This window comes from Pelodiscus sinensis, chromosome 10 (assembly GCF_052426305.1).
Source record: "Pelodiscus sinensis isolate ZL-2025 chromosome 10, ASM5242630v1, whole genome shotgun sequence".
In the NCBI taxonomy this organism is placed as follows: Eukaryota; Metazoa; Chordata; order Testudines; family Trionychidae; genus Pelodiscus; species Pelodiscus sinensis.
This window is the reverse complement of record NC_143061.1, coordinates 37,647,607-37,662,115: the sequence shown is the minus strand read 5'-3', so window position 1 is coordinate 37,662,115 and position 14,509 is coordinate 37,647,607. Positions and strand designations below refer to the sequence as shown.

The 14,509-nt window shown below is 43.3% G+C and overlaps 1 long non-coding RNA gene across 1 annotated transcript; it reads left to right on the top strand.

Annotated features, from left to right (window-relative positions):
* Positions 1-4,261: 4,261 nt before the first annotated feature.
* LOC142830851 (uncharacterized) lies at positions 4,262-12,658 on the top strand. The gene is made up of 3 exons (XR_012906379.2): positions 4,262-4,595; positions 9,965-10,068; positions 11,869-12,658. It is a non-coding gene; the product is annotated as an uncharacterized LOC142830851 (long non-coding RNA).
* The last annotated feature ends 1,851 nt before the right edge of the window (positions 12,659-14,509 follow it).

Genomic DNA, 14,509 nt, shown 5'->3' with positions numbered 1-14,509 from the left:
ACCAATCCTACATGCCTTGAATTTTGTATATACTATTTACCTGCCAAATTGAGGAATGTTGACCAAAGTGGTGTTCAGCTAGTCGTTAAATTGGTGTGAAATTCTAAATTCTGATTTTAGTATTTGAATAGGGAAATGACAAATGTTAGTTGGTTGCCCAGGAGGCTGAGTCTATACTGCAGGCTTCTTTTGGAAGAAACTTTTCTGGAAGAGATCTTCCGAAAAAACTTCTTCCAAAAGAGTTCGTCCATGCTGCCAAATTTTCTCAAAGATAACATCCATTCAGTGTGGACACTATCTCGCATTTAAACTGTGATTACTATGGACAGAGTGACCACCAGGACAACTGTGCTTTTTCCTCTTTCCACTTCTTTCGAAAGAACTCTCTCTTCCTCATCCACACACGCCTTTTTCTGAAAGAGATCTTTCAAAAAAAGGCTCCTTCCTTGTACCAATGCCGGGAAAACCCCTCTGTTCTTTCGATTTTCTTTCGAAAGAACGCGATTGCAGTGTGGACATACCTTGAGTTCTGTTGGCCTTGGGTTTAGGACTTATTTAGTAAAAAAATTCAAACTAATGTAATTTATAAGGTCTAATGGCAATTTTTATTTATTAACAAACTAGCATTAATGCAGATATCTAGTTGAGGAATCTAAGACTCCAAAGTCAAGAAATGCAGTGTTAATGTTGAAAGCCCGGCCCTAATATTGCCATTTATTTGTGTAGAGCCAGCAATATACTAGATGCTTCACAAACAAGAAAGAAAATCAAATATTTTCCTCTAGAAGCCTAACAACTCATTATACCTGACAAACAGGACTTTTTCAGGGTTTATTAATTTAACTGTTCTGGGTTTATTTTTAGCAATTTTAATATTTATTTCTATGTCCAAAATTGGAGGTTGGGGAGATTTCTCTTTATTTATTTGTAACGAGTAATCTCTTTATAATTTTCTTTAGTGTGTGTTAACATGCTACTGTTTCAAACAGCACTGTGTTAAAGCACACTAAGGAAGCTTTAATGCAAACTAGCAGGGTCTCTGTGGACCAATTAATGCCCAACACATTAGTGTACTTTAGAAATCAAACCTCTGCATCACTGCACCATGTGAGAGACCTCTAGATTTCAAGTAACTGTTACCAGGATTTATTGCATAAACATTTATTTTTTTCTTTTGTATTGGATATTTTATCAGTTAAAACCTTAAATCAAACACCCTACTTAAAATTTGTTAGTTAGCTGACAATAAAATATTTTAGAATTTCTTAAAATCTTACTACAGAAAATTACCAGACTTATGTGGATTTTTAGACTTATGTGGATCTTCAAATCTCCAGGATACAGAGAAAATTAGCCAAGTTGGAAGTTAATTATTCAGTCATATTAATTTTATGGCAATCTAAATTTGAATGTTTCAGAGTTGGAGACACTACAAATTCTGAGGTGGTTTTAGATTATTTCCCATCTTAACACAGAGATTGATGAGACTCTGAGTTTTATGATTTGTGAGTAGGGTGATCATTTTTATTCAATGGAAACAAGGGACAGTCAACTGAAAAATAAGGGACTGTGCTTTATTTTAAGGGACATTTTAGGGAAACAACATTTTGCTTAATGTATCATGGATTTTTCCCCCAGGTGTACATTTCTACTGCCCTCAAGTATATAATGCAATTACTTATAAGCTTCAATTTATTGTTCAGACAGTATTTAACATCAGTTTTAAGAAATTTCAGTGCACTTCAAATTAAGGGACATGTGTGGATAATGTAGATAATGCCATAAACCTAATTTTATGCCAACAAAATATGCCAAAGCAGTATTTGTACCCATAAGTATGTTGATCACATAATGCCATCAAGTTTTTTGGTGTCTACCACATACTTTAAAAAAAAAGCCATTTTAGAAATATTATGATGTTTTCTAAAAAATTTCACTGATACTTTTATTTTGCCAAGCAGAAGGAAACATGGAAACTGAACAAGATCTGCACCTTTGCCTGATTGCTTTGAGAAGAAAAAGTCAAAGGCGAGTTACTCTGAGACCTCCAACATGAAGTGAAAAATCTGTTTGCTAAAAACAATAGACAAATATGGTTAGTTAGTTATGTTTACCAACTACAGTAGAGAAACAGGGTTTAATACAGCTAGGAAAGTGCTCATATTTTTTTAAAACAGGATTTTCCTTTTTTTGTGTGAAAGACAAACGCTCTGTTATACATTCTATACTGCTTTGGTTATATCTCATAATACTAAGTACTATTAATAATTACATATTTCAGGGCTTATCACAGCAGTATTTGAGCACTCTACATAAACTTAATTCATATAAGGAATGCCCCCAATGGGAATATAGTTCTCCAATCTTTTCTCCTTATTACTTGAAGTGGAGGTAGAACAGCTCCACCTAGCCTTTAATTCAGTTTCTCCCCAAGTTCAGGATACTGAGTTTATCTCCCATAGAAGCTATTTGAATAATTTTGTATTTATTTATTGGTAGTTCAGTTGTTACAACCATGAATTTACTATTGATGTTACATAATAAAATATAATTTTGTTTGATCCAATGCATTTTTTACTCTAGAATTTGTGATGCAGTGATTCTATCAGCAAAAGCGGAAGCTACATCCAAAAGGCCTGGTAATATGTCCATTTGAAGTTTCTATGCTCAGTCTGTACTGAGATGACATATTAAGGATAACATTACTTTCTGACTTGAATACTTTTACTAAAAATAAAACCTGAATATCCCTCTAAGAAAAAATACAGATTTATGCAAATGAGAGCAATTGCCTCTTTTTTCTCTCATTGGATTACATGATAAATAGAATATAGCTGCTGGAGTAATGTATCTGCTTACTCTATTACTTTTAAAATTGTACCATATATATGTAAACTAATGAATTCTAAATTTCATCTAGGAATATGACCTTCTTTTTTAAAATCCTTGTAGAGAATATTTATTACTCATGCAAAGTGCTAGACTGCTAGTCCTGTACTCTGAAACCCTCAATTTATCCAGTGTCAACAAGGTCCCATGTATTCAACAATTCCATGGCTATGCCATTTGTCATTTAATTCCTCCCTTCCTGAAGAGCTATGTGAAAGAATCTCACCTTTCATTTGTTTAAAAAAAAAAAAAAAAAAAAAAAAAGCTTCTTGCTCTCATCATCATAGTGGTCTGTCAAAACATGATCTGATTATAAACCAATGCAGTGATGGTTTCCGAGTCTGCAGATAGTCTGGAACAGTATATCTGAGGGATATGAACTGCCCTATTCATCTCAATAGGTTGAGAAATCTCTGGAATCTAAATACTGTATAAATTTAAATATCAATATTAGCGACTATTTCACTGCTGATCATTTCAGCAGAAACTTCCAGATGATGCTCTTAATACATAGTCTAAAGATGCCACTCTGGTGTAGAAGTTTTTAAATATTTTGGGAATAACACCCTGATTGTATCACTTTTCATATTTAAAATTAGACTATTCACCTGGCATTGCCAGGGACTAGCAGTGTAGGGGGTGCAGGAATCGGAGCAGGGCCTTTTGTATGCAAGGGGCTGAGGACAGGAGGCTAGGAGCATGGATGGGTGCAGGAGTCAGGGTACGGGATTGAGGAGGGGCTCAGGGCAGTGGCTGGGTATGGGGGGGTGCAAGAGTGAAGGGTGAGAGCGAGGAAGGTCTCAGGGCAGGGGTGAGGTGCAAAAATCAGGGTAGGGGATTGGGAGGAGGGGCGCTCAGGAGAGCAGGAGGAGGAGCTCTAGCAGGGGGAGAGGGCTCAGGGAGTGGGGGAAGGTGCAAGTTTCTCCCCAGGTCCCTACTGGGACCTGAGCAGACAGGGGCTGTTTCGCAGCAGCCTCCCCATCCCCTCCCTCCTGCTGCCTCTGATAGAGGCACTGTCGGGGGACGGGAGGTAGGGTGGCACTGTAGAGACAGTTAGGGTTGCCAGGTGTCCGATTTTGAACCGGACAGTCCAGTATTTGAGCTCTCTGTTCGGGAAACAAATTGAGAAAATATAAATGAGAAAATATAAATGTCTGGTATTTTCTAAATAAGATGCAATGTAGATTGTGATGTAATATCAAGAGTGTCCAGTATTTTTGTTGAAACCAACTGGCAACCCTAGAGACAGTGCTGGGGGGAACCCGCTTTTAAGCTAGCTTCCCCCAGCACCAGTTCCCCCCCCCTCCCCCCATGCTACTTCTATGAGAGGCAGCAAGATGGGGGAAAGTGAGTAGTCAATACTCCAGTCAAGTACTGTGTGACGGAGCGAGGCAGCTCTGCAGTGAGCCTGCAGGCCCTGCCAGGGTTACCTGGCTGCAGAGGCCCCTCCACCACAGTCCTACTGAGCATGCCTGGGCTGTAGCTCCACCATAAAAGCCTGGGGAAGGACTCAGTCTGGGGTGGCAGCCAGAGGAGAAGGATTGGTGAAGGGGGCTCCTGCACAGCGGTCACCAGAGACTCCAGAAGAGGCCGGTGGGGACACGGAGGCAAGTTGGTGCACCCCAGAGACTGCCTGCCAAGGAGACACCAGCCTGAAGGCCGCAGAAAGCTGGACTAGTACATGGGAAGGAACCCCAGTGAACCAGGTAGGAAGTGGCCCAGGGCAGGAGCGGGAACTGCCTCTCCCGCCCCGAGAACCTTGGTGCGTTTTGGCCGGATTGCCCCACCAAGGGAGTGACCCGCTATCTGGTCACTCACAGGGCCCTGGGCCGGGACCCGGTGGAGTAGGGTGGGCCTGGGTCCCCCTGCCTGGGGTGTGTCCCTGTTTTGGACTCAGGCCAGAGGGCTGTGGCCTTGCCTTAAAGGGCCAGACTTGAACTGTGTTTCGGACTCAGGCCGGAGGGCCTTGGACTTAAGAGGCCCTGTGGAAGGGTTAGGTGGGAGGGGCCTGCCACATATTTGCTAACATCCGTAAGTTGCATACCAAATTTGATAGTCCTCGCTCTTACTGTTTAGGAGTCTCCTAACAAATGGACTTACTAATGGATAGACAGATGCACATTTCTAAAATAGATAGATATTGTATTTAGTCTGCAGCAGCTTAATTTAAACAATTCAGAGTGCTGCAGAATCCAGGGAATTTGCTGTAGAACTTGCCAAACTGCACATAGGACTTGCATTGCTGCAGCATCTATAATGAAAGTTTCCTTGTACTGCAGCATTAATATGCCTTGTTCTTAAAGATAAAGAGGTACAGTAATCACTCCATGTCCATTCATTCCTTGGCCTCTGCTGAAATGGTCAATTGTGATGGAGGCAACTGGCAACAAGGAACTAGAATGCAGTCACCAAGTTATTTTTCATGTTTTTTCTGTATGGGAATTGCATTGTTTCAATCTGCACTAGTGTAGTTGAACTGGTGAATTTTGCAATGTCCACATCACAAGCCATCCTGTTTCAGATACACACAGCAATTCATTCTGGATACCTAACCCACAGTTTCAAGCACAATTCCCCATCCAAATCTGTTTTCTACTAATAAAATGTAAATTATAATGTTTTATATTTACAATTTTCATATGAATATTCTGAACACACATAAAACCAATTAAACATGTAATATTTAAATGGTTATAATTTATATGTGAAACATATATCTGTTTGGAGGTGCAAAGCCTTGAGCACAGCAGTAAGGGGAGGCAGCTCAAGGTAATTGTGGGACAGGTTTAGAATGTCTGTTAACACTGAAATAGTCACCTGAAATGCTAATGTGTTCTGTCCATACTGGTATGGCAAGGTGAAGGAGAGCCAATACTTGATTGATTTAAATGTGCATACTTTTACAAACAAGTATGCATTGCATGGGCTTGATAATATTTATGTAATCTGCAATTCACATTGAGATACCTAGTCCTATGTATGAAAAATATTCCCTAACTTTTATTTATTGTATGTAGTACATTATTTTTTATATTTAATTTTAATATTACCCTGTGATGTATCAAAGCATTGTACGTAGACAAAGAAGACCTGGTCCATACCCCGCAGGAGTTTACATTCTATGTAGGTATTATATAACGTAAGACGGATCAAATAATGCAAAGAGGACATTTTTTTTTCTCAAATAAGGTTTTATTTTACACAGTACATATGTCTGGGAGTGTCAGTCATTGTTGGAGACATTGAAGAAAGAAGTGATATATAAGAAAGGATGTGAAGAAGATGGTGTTGTATGTGAGATCACAGAAAAAAGTTCAATGTACAAAACTTTAAGTTGCTGTCAAATGTGGATCAGCAGCAAGGTTCCTTCCCGTCTGGATCTGTGGGTGCCAGTCCACCTCACTTAGTCTTGGGTGGTGGCCAAGAGTTTACAGCTCAGGCCTGTAGTGAGGGGCTGAACGACAAACACAGTAACCCTGACTATGGGTCGTACAGCCTACATGAGGCAATAAGTCTGTAGCTCAGACCTGTATTCACGGTTGAGCAGCAAAGCATTTACGTAGTTCAGGCCCTCAGGAAGAGCAGGGCAACAAGTCTATAGATTGGGCCTGTGTTCAGGTTCAAACAGTAATGAATTTAGGCATCCTGGCTCTGGAGACTGGTCGACAAGTGCTAGCTCCTTGGTCTCGAGAGGACCGCCCTAGGATTGGGAAGGGGGGAGGGTGCAGTAAAGGGTTCCTTCCCAGGCAGATCTATGGGAGGCCAGAGCACCTCACTACAATGACAAAGCTGACTTCTGAATGGCATCCCTGGAAAAAAAACCTCTACATTTTAAGCACTTAAAATATCTTGAATACATCTAAGAAATTATTAATGGTAGATATTAAAGTACTTTCCATACAAAAAGCTATATTAAGGCTAATCATTCAACGTTAATCATTCAAAAGGCAAAGATATGCCAAAAGTAAGATTGCTTATACAACCTCAATTCTGCCATCCTATTTGCTGCCAGAGATGTCATAATTATCCTTTGATTATAATAATTTGCCCTTTTCCCAAGAAACTTTTCTTCAGCCAGTGACCCTCACAAATTGCCAATAGTATCCAACATTCATCTTTGTGATAGATAATCAAGAAAGTACCTATGTAACCCTTCTGCCAGGTAGCAGCAGCTAGGGCTGGGTTCAATATCTAGGGATTCCTCTCCATCTATCCAACACAGAATTGGCTCAAGCCCCCACACAGTAACCTGGGAAATTCACACACACTCCTAGATGCCTCTGAGAGGCAATGATTCCCCACTTGCAAGCACAGAGCCTGAGCATAGAAAAGAAACTTTTAATCATAGGGGGAGAGAAGTAATGTGGCATAAACTTGGGAAAACACCACAGAGTTCATAACCAAAGCACGAGTAAACATCACAGCACAAGTAGGCTGGGCAATGTCCTTTTCCTCTCAGGTTCACAAGTCCTGTCCCATTCATATGCCCAACCCTTCTCTGCACCCCACTCACAGTTGCTGCCCTTGGTCAGGGCAGACCAGAGTTCAGAGGTGACCTGCAGAGCTCACCTCCCATCCTGAGAGGGTGGAAGAGTAGGAGGCATCTCACCCACTCCACTGGTCACTCACCCTCCACCTGCTTGCTGTTCTCTAGCTCCACCTTGCTGGCCAAAGAGACTCCAGCATCCCTTGGAATAACATTTTTAAAATAATAGAGACTCCTTATGAGGTCTGTTTTTGTTCTGTCATTAGAATGGGGTGGAGGGAGGGCGTAAAGGGGAGAAGAGAAACAGACTGAACTGGTCTTACAGCTCATGCCTGAAGGGCATGTAGACTGCTGGTTCAGAGCTCTGCCCTTCTCCCCAATTGACTTCACTGAGTCAGGAAGGGAAAGCCTTGTCCACTTGAGATTCTTTATAATGACAATGTCTCTCCTGCAAGCATTGGTGGTCATATTTTACAATTCCTACATTTAGGGTTAATATGATTTGTGATGCCACAACAGCCAAATTAGTTATAATAGTCAATTGTTAGAATGGTATTTTGCCTATCAGGCCTATAGCACTGACTGAAATGTATTTACATAACCATACCCAGGATTTCTTTCTCATTCCAGCATGAACCTCATCTCAGCCGCGTAGGGTGACGGTGTCTGCCCCACATCACTCTGCCGCCTGCCCCCCGTGAGGGGGGAAGGGCTGCAAATGCGGGGCTCTGCCGCTCCATCACACTGGCTTACAGGGCTAAACAACTGAGTGAACCTAACCACACCCAGGATTCCCTTCTCATTGCAGGTGGTCTGATGGTTCAGACCTTGCTTACACCTAAAAGTCATAATTAAAGACCTCCATTCTCTGTCAGTGTTTTGGACACCTCACAGTTAGGTTTCAGACCTAATCCTGGAATAGAGACTGTTTTGGTGGCACCAACAGATGACTTCCTACTAACAGTAGAAACAAGAAGATTTTAATATCGTACACTTAGGTCTATCTAAAGCATTTTATGCTGTTGATCATGCTGTACTACTTTCCTTCCACAGATGATAGCAGTGGTTGATGGGAAAATGCTGAAACAGTTACAATTTTTTCTTTCAGGACATGAAAGAAAATAATGATGAGTAATGTTCCTTTGCCCTGAGGACATTCATGTGTGATGTTCTACAAGAATCATTTCCTTCTCACCCTTTTAAACAACTACATGCTGTCCAAATAGTATTAAGAGGAACCTGCTCTTAAAAACGCTAGCATCACATCCTCTATTGAGGAAGTCTGCCACCCCACATCTTCTAATTAGTTTACAGCCTTTGGATTTTTCCCCATTCCTGGTTACTGCTGAAGTCTAACATAGCTAAAACAATGAAAAATTATGCTTAACTAAACTCAGATAAAAAGATAATCACTTCTAATGGAATGATAATTTGACTAGCATGAGCCGTGCCTCTGAGACTTTTCTGTAACTTGTTCCATCTAGGTATGATCAAAACAGACCTCTTAAAAACATGTTGATTAGTTCAGAAGACAGCAGTCTGTCTTCCCAACACCAAGAACACACCATTGTAATGCTCTGTGTAGTGCGGTGGTTGGCAACCATTAAGTGAGTCATTTCAAAATCTTAGTGGAATTGTTCCAGTGTAGCTAAAAAAGATACGCTCAGTCTGTGATGACAATCTCCCTTGGCAGCTATGTTCCTCAGGAATGATGAAGCTGTCAATCCCCAGAATGAAGATCATGCAAGCAGGAGACATCAAGGTCAAGGCTTTGGAACTCATCCAACCCAAGCCAGGGAAACTAATGATCCAACCAGTGCATCAAATTCAATGATGAATCTTGGTCACATGCCACCTGAGGCACTTTGTGCATACACTCAGAAAATGAGAGATTAGAATGACCGCAAATTTCACTGCCTTCAGACTTAGGTGAAAAGATGGGTTCTCAACAGAGCTTTCCCACACCTGCATGAATGACAGCAAAGAAGGAAGAAAGAAAGGAGAAGAGGACAATGAAAGAGGTGAGTCAATAATGAAGGAAAAAAGTTGTATGAGTGCTGAAAAGAGAGAGAAGGAAATAAAACTCAAGAATAACAACAAAAAACCCTCACATACACAGTTATATAGTTCCAACTGCCTAGGAGCAAGAAGAGATAAAACCATATTATCGGGCTTTTGTGGTTTGTGTTTTTAATTCTCTGGGATGCATTGAAACATTGTGATAATGGATATGGCTATAAAAATGGTTACTTACCTTTTGTAACTGTTGTTCTTGAAGATGTATTGCCCATGTCAATTCCATGTAGGTGTGTGCACGCAATGTGCACACCTCGTCGGAAGTTTTTCCCTTAGCAGTACCTGTTGGACCAGCAGGGGAGCCCCCTGCAGTGGCACCGATATATCGGCTAATATATATTCCAGCTGGCCCTCCACCTCTTCGGTTCCTTCTTACCCGACTACTCTGAAGAAGGGGAGGTGGGCAGGATTTGGAATGGTCATGAGCAACACATCTCAAAATACAACAGTTACGAAAGGTAAGTAATCATTTTTTCTTCGAGTGATTGCTCATGTCATGTCCATTCCATTTAGGTGACTCAGGAGGCAGGGTTGGAGTTCTAACGGAGTGGAGAACAGCCCTATCGAGAGCGGTGTCCTCCTTAGCCTGATGAGCCAGCGCATAAGGGTTGGCAAAGGTGTGGACCAAAGATCACGTATCAGCCCTACAGATGTCCAGGATGGGGACCTGAGCCACAAAGGCTGCAGAGAAGACCTGTGCCCTAGTGGAATGTGCAGTTAGAGGAGGGGCTAGTACCCCAGCCAGACCATAACACTCCCTGATTATCCAAGAGGAAATCCTCTGAATAGAGACCAGCTAACCCTTTAGCCTCTCTGTGATTGCCACCAACAAATGTGGGGACTCACAAAAGGGCTTGTCCTGTCTAAATAAAAAGCCAATGCCCTTTAATATCCAGTGGCTGTGTCTACACCGGCATGAATTTCCAGAACTGCTTAAAACGGAATACTATTCTGTTTTCAGTTTTTCCGGAAAAGGAGCGTCTACATTGGCAGGCTGCTTTTCCAGAAAAGCGTCTGTGGCCAATGTAGATGCACTTTTCCGGAAAAGAGCCCCGATCGCCATTTTCGCAATCGGGGCTTTTTTCTGGAAAAGACTACTGGGCTGTCTACACTGGCCCTTTTCCGGAACAGTGTTCTGGAATAAGGACTTATGCCTGAGCGGGAGCAGAATAGTTTTTCTGGAATAGCGGCTGATTTTATACAGTAGAGCATCGTTGCTTTTCCGGAAATTCAAGGGCCAGTGTAGACAGCTCGCAACTTATTCCGGAAAAGCGGCTGATTTTCCGGAATAAGTGGCCCAGTGTAGACATAGCCAGTGTGTATAACGCCTGTTCTTTGCCAGAGGCATGGGGTTTGGGATAAAAACTGGGAGAAAAACATCCTGAGACACATGAAACTGAGGGTACGTCTACACAGCAACATTATTTCGAAATAACTAGCATTATTTCTAAATAACTTAGTCCGCGGTTACACAGCAGGCAGTTATTTAGAAATAATGTTGAAATACTGTCAAGCTGGAGGACTTCTTACTCCGACTCCTGTAACCCTCATTGTACGAGGAGTAAGGGAAATCAGTGGAAGAGTGCTCTATTTTGAAATAAGTGCTGTGTAGATGCTCCCAATTTCAGAATAATCTATTTTGAAAGAAACTACACAATTGACGTAGCTCAGTTTGCGCAGCTTATTTCAAGATAAGTCCTGCTGGGTAGATGTACCCTGAGACACCATCTTCGGCAGGAAAACGGTGGCAGAGCTGACCTTATCCTTGAAAGAGACTGGGGTGGGGGAGTCTGAGGTAAGAGCCCTTACCTCTGATACATGTCTAGCTAACATGATAGCTACCAGGAATGACACCTTCCAGAACTGCTGCAACAGCAAGCACATTGCCAGAGGCTCAAAAGGGGGAGGTAAGAGGCAATCGGGTGAATACTAGGGAGGTAAGCAACTAGTCTACTATCCAATGGAGCAAAAGCTTATCGGATAGTTGATGCATTAGTGGACTAGTCACTTCCTCCCCTTGCTGCCTCTATCACAAAGAGGCAGCGGGGGCAGGGGTAGAGGTGGGGACACTGTGGGGAGCCGGCTTTGAAACATACAGTAGCCCCAGCAGGGGCTCTTGTGCATTTCAAAGATTCCAATGCCACTTGGAATCCTGGGCGCCATGTGGCGTTTCATTTCAAAGGGGCTCTTGTACATTTCAATCTTGTAAATGCAGCAGGGGCTCTTGTACATTTCAGAGGTGAAACGTGTGCTAGTCCTTATAGACTCATTGAATAGTTGATGAAAATCACATCGACTATTCCATTAGTTAATCAATCGACACAGATCCCAGAGCTAGAAGGCTTCCAGGCACAGGGGAGGGGAACTAGCACCACCCTGCCTGTTTATGTAGAACACTGCTGTTGTATCGTTGACAGGGTGAGAATCATCCTACCCTTGAGGCGGGAAAGAAAGGCCTACCACGCAAAATGGACAGCCCGCAATTCCCTGACATTGATATGCAGGTGGGAGTTCCTCCCACCACCACATACTTTGAGTCCTCATGTTTCCAACATGGGCTCCCCAACTGGCGTTGTACGCATCCGTCACCAACCAAAGGGGCAGTAGAAGCCTAGAGAATGGGACTCCAGCGCAGACCACGTTCTCTTGGATCCACCAGTCCAGAGAGTGAAGGATGTCGGGAGAAACCATCACCATCGTGTCACAAGGGTGGAAGGCTGGGTTGTGGACCTGAGCCAACCACAATTGCAGCAGGCATAGGTGGAGCCTGGTGTACTGTATCACATAAATATAGGTGCCCATGAGCCCAAGGAGGTACATGCAGTTCCTGGCTGTGGTCATGGGAAGATGCTCGTAGGGCCAGAATGGCTTCCCTGAGGGCCAGGAAGCGGGACCTAGGCAGTGAGGCTGTGGCCAGCAGAGTCCAGATGAGCACCCACATTCAGGAGTTCGCCCAGCTCCGAGAAAAAGTCCCACACCCGGGAAATATGGGCCAGCACCTAGTCCGAAGACAAGGCCTGCACCAGCCAGTCATCCAGAGAGGCCAAGGGTGGGCAATAATTTTTGGTAGGGAGCCAAGTTTTTGGTAAGTGGTCAAGGGCTGCACTTTTCTGTGGAAGGGGTGTGGGGTGTAGGATGGAGGCTGGATACAGAAAGGTGCATGGGGACTGGGGTGCAGAAGAATGGGGTGCAAGGTCTGGGAGGGTGCTTGGGTGCAGGAGAGGATTCTGGCCTGGGGGAGAGGTGTAGGAGGGGGTACAGGGTTTGGGAGGGAGCTGTAACCTGGGGCAGGGGGTTGCAGAGGGTTTGGATGGTGACCTGGGAGAGGAAGTTGAGTTGCAGGAGGACAGGGGTGCCAGAGGCAGGCTCTGGCGGGAGGCACTTACCTAAGCTTCTCCTGGCTTGCAGCACCCCCAAGGCAGGTTGAGCTCCCTGCTTTCTGCAGCCCCAGACCACTTGAAAATATGGGCTGTTCCCTCCACGTGTCTCTCAAGTCTGGGTACAGGAAGAAGCTTGCGCTACCCCCAGCTCCCAGGCCAATCTCTCAGCTCCGATTGGCTGGCTGTTTCCAGCCAATAGGAGTTGAGAGATTGGCTGAGGTCAGTTTTTATTAGCCAGTTTTCTGGCCAATAGGAGCTGAGGATTGGGCTGGGATATCACATGAAGCTTCTCCCCCATCCCCCTCACTGCAGAGCAGAGAAACATAGGGACTGCGCTTTAAACTGCTACAGCTGCGTGCTTGAGGGTCCTGGCAGGGAAAGACTTCCAATGATGCGTGCGCACAGCATGCACACACCCACGTGGAATGGATATGAGCGATTACATGAAGAAACAACCTGGGTAGCTTAAAGAGGTGAAATAAGGGGTGCGCCCCACTGTGCAACTCCAGCAAGAACGACCTGAGCTGCAGGAAAAGCCAGCAGAGAGCAATTTTAAGAACTGGCAGGGATCTGGGTAGCAATAGGGCGGCAGTACCTGTAAGAAATTTAAGTTCTTTTCACCGCTAGTGCCTTGGCAGATAATATAGAGATAGCTAAAATACACTTGAAACTCTTTAATTTGGCAACTCTGGGAATCAGGGTATGCTGGATTAAAGGTTTTTCTGGACGAGGGAGGGTACTGTGGGGTCTGGGCATGAGTGGAGCATTTCTATGGTGCCCCACTGCTGGGGGCACATATGGCTCTGCACCACATCACTCCTAGGCACTTTCCCTGCCACTATGGGAGCGGCAAGGTAAAAGCTGCAGGAGAAACATGTTCTGTGCTGCCGTTCCCCCAGTTGTGGGGGTGGAGAAAGGGAGCAACAATGGGCAAAGCTGCTTTCTCCTCCCCTCACCAGGGTCCATACCATGGGTGTTCCCAGATTAGGGATACCAGAAGTATGAAGGTTCAGGTGTATAGACTTCCATTATGGACCTGATCCAAATCCCATTAAAGTCATAGCAGAGAATTCCATTTACTTCAGTGGAAGATTGATGAGGTCCTACATGATCACAAAATACTGCTTCTGTAGTACCGCTACCTCATGTACTCAATGAATGACGCGGGGGCCAAAAGGATTCCTGGCGGGTTCTTGTATATAATCTGTTCTCATTTACAACAGTGTAAAACTGGAATATCTCCAGCAACATCAGCAGACTCAGTCTGAATTTACATTGGTGCAATATAGAACAAAATGTGTCCCCTTAGTTCATGCGTCGGTGGTGTACGGTAAATGAGATAGGGCTGGCTGCCAGTAACTAGTTATAATGCAGTTTGCAGATTAAACAATAATAAATGAACAATAACAATGAATAAATCAGAAGCACCTACACTGAACAAAGATTATAACAATATATTATTAAAATATGTAATTTAATTTCCATAAAGTAAATGTTTTAACAGTTGATAAACACACAGAAATTGTATTGTGAAAACCTTCCTTTTCACTTCTGTTTTAATATTGGGATTCAATGGAAATGATGATATATGATTATGTAATTAAAGACTGTATAGTAATACAAAAGGACAAAGAGAGAAATTTATGACTGTTGTAATCTTAACTGCCATTTCCTGACG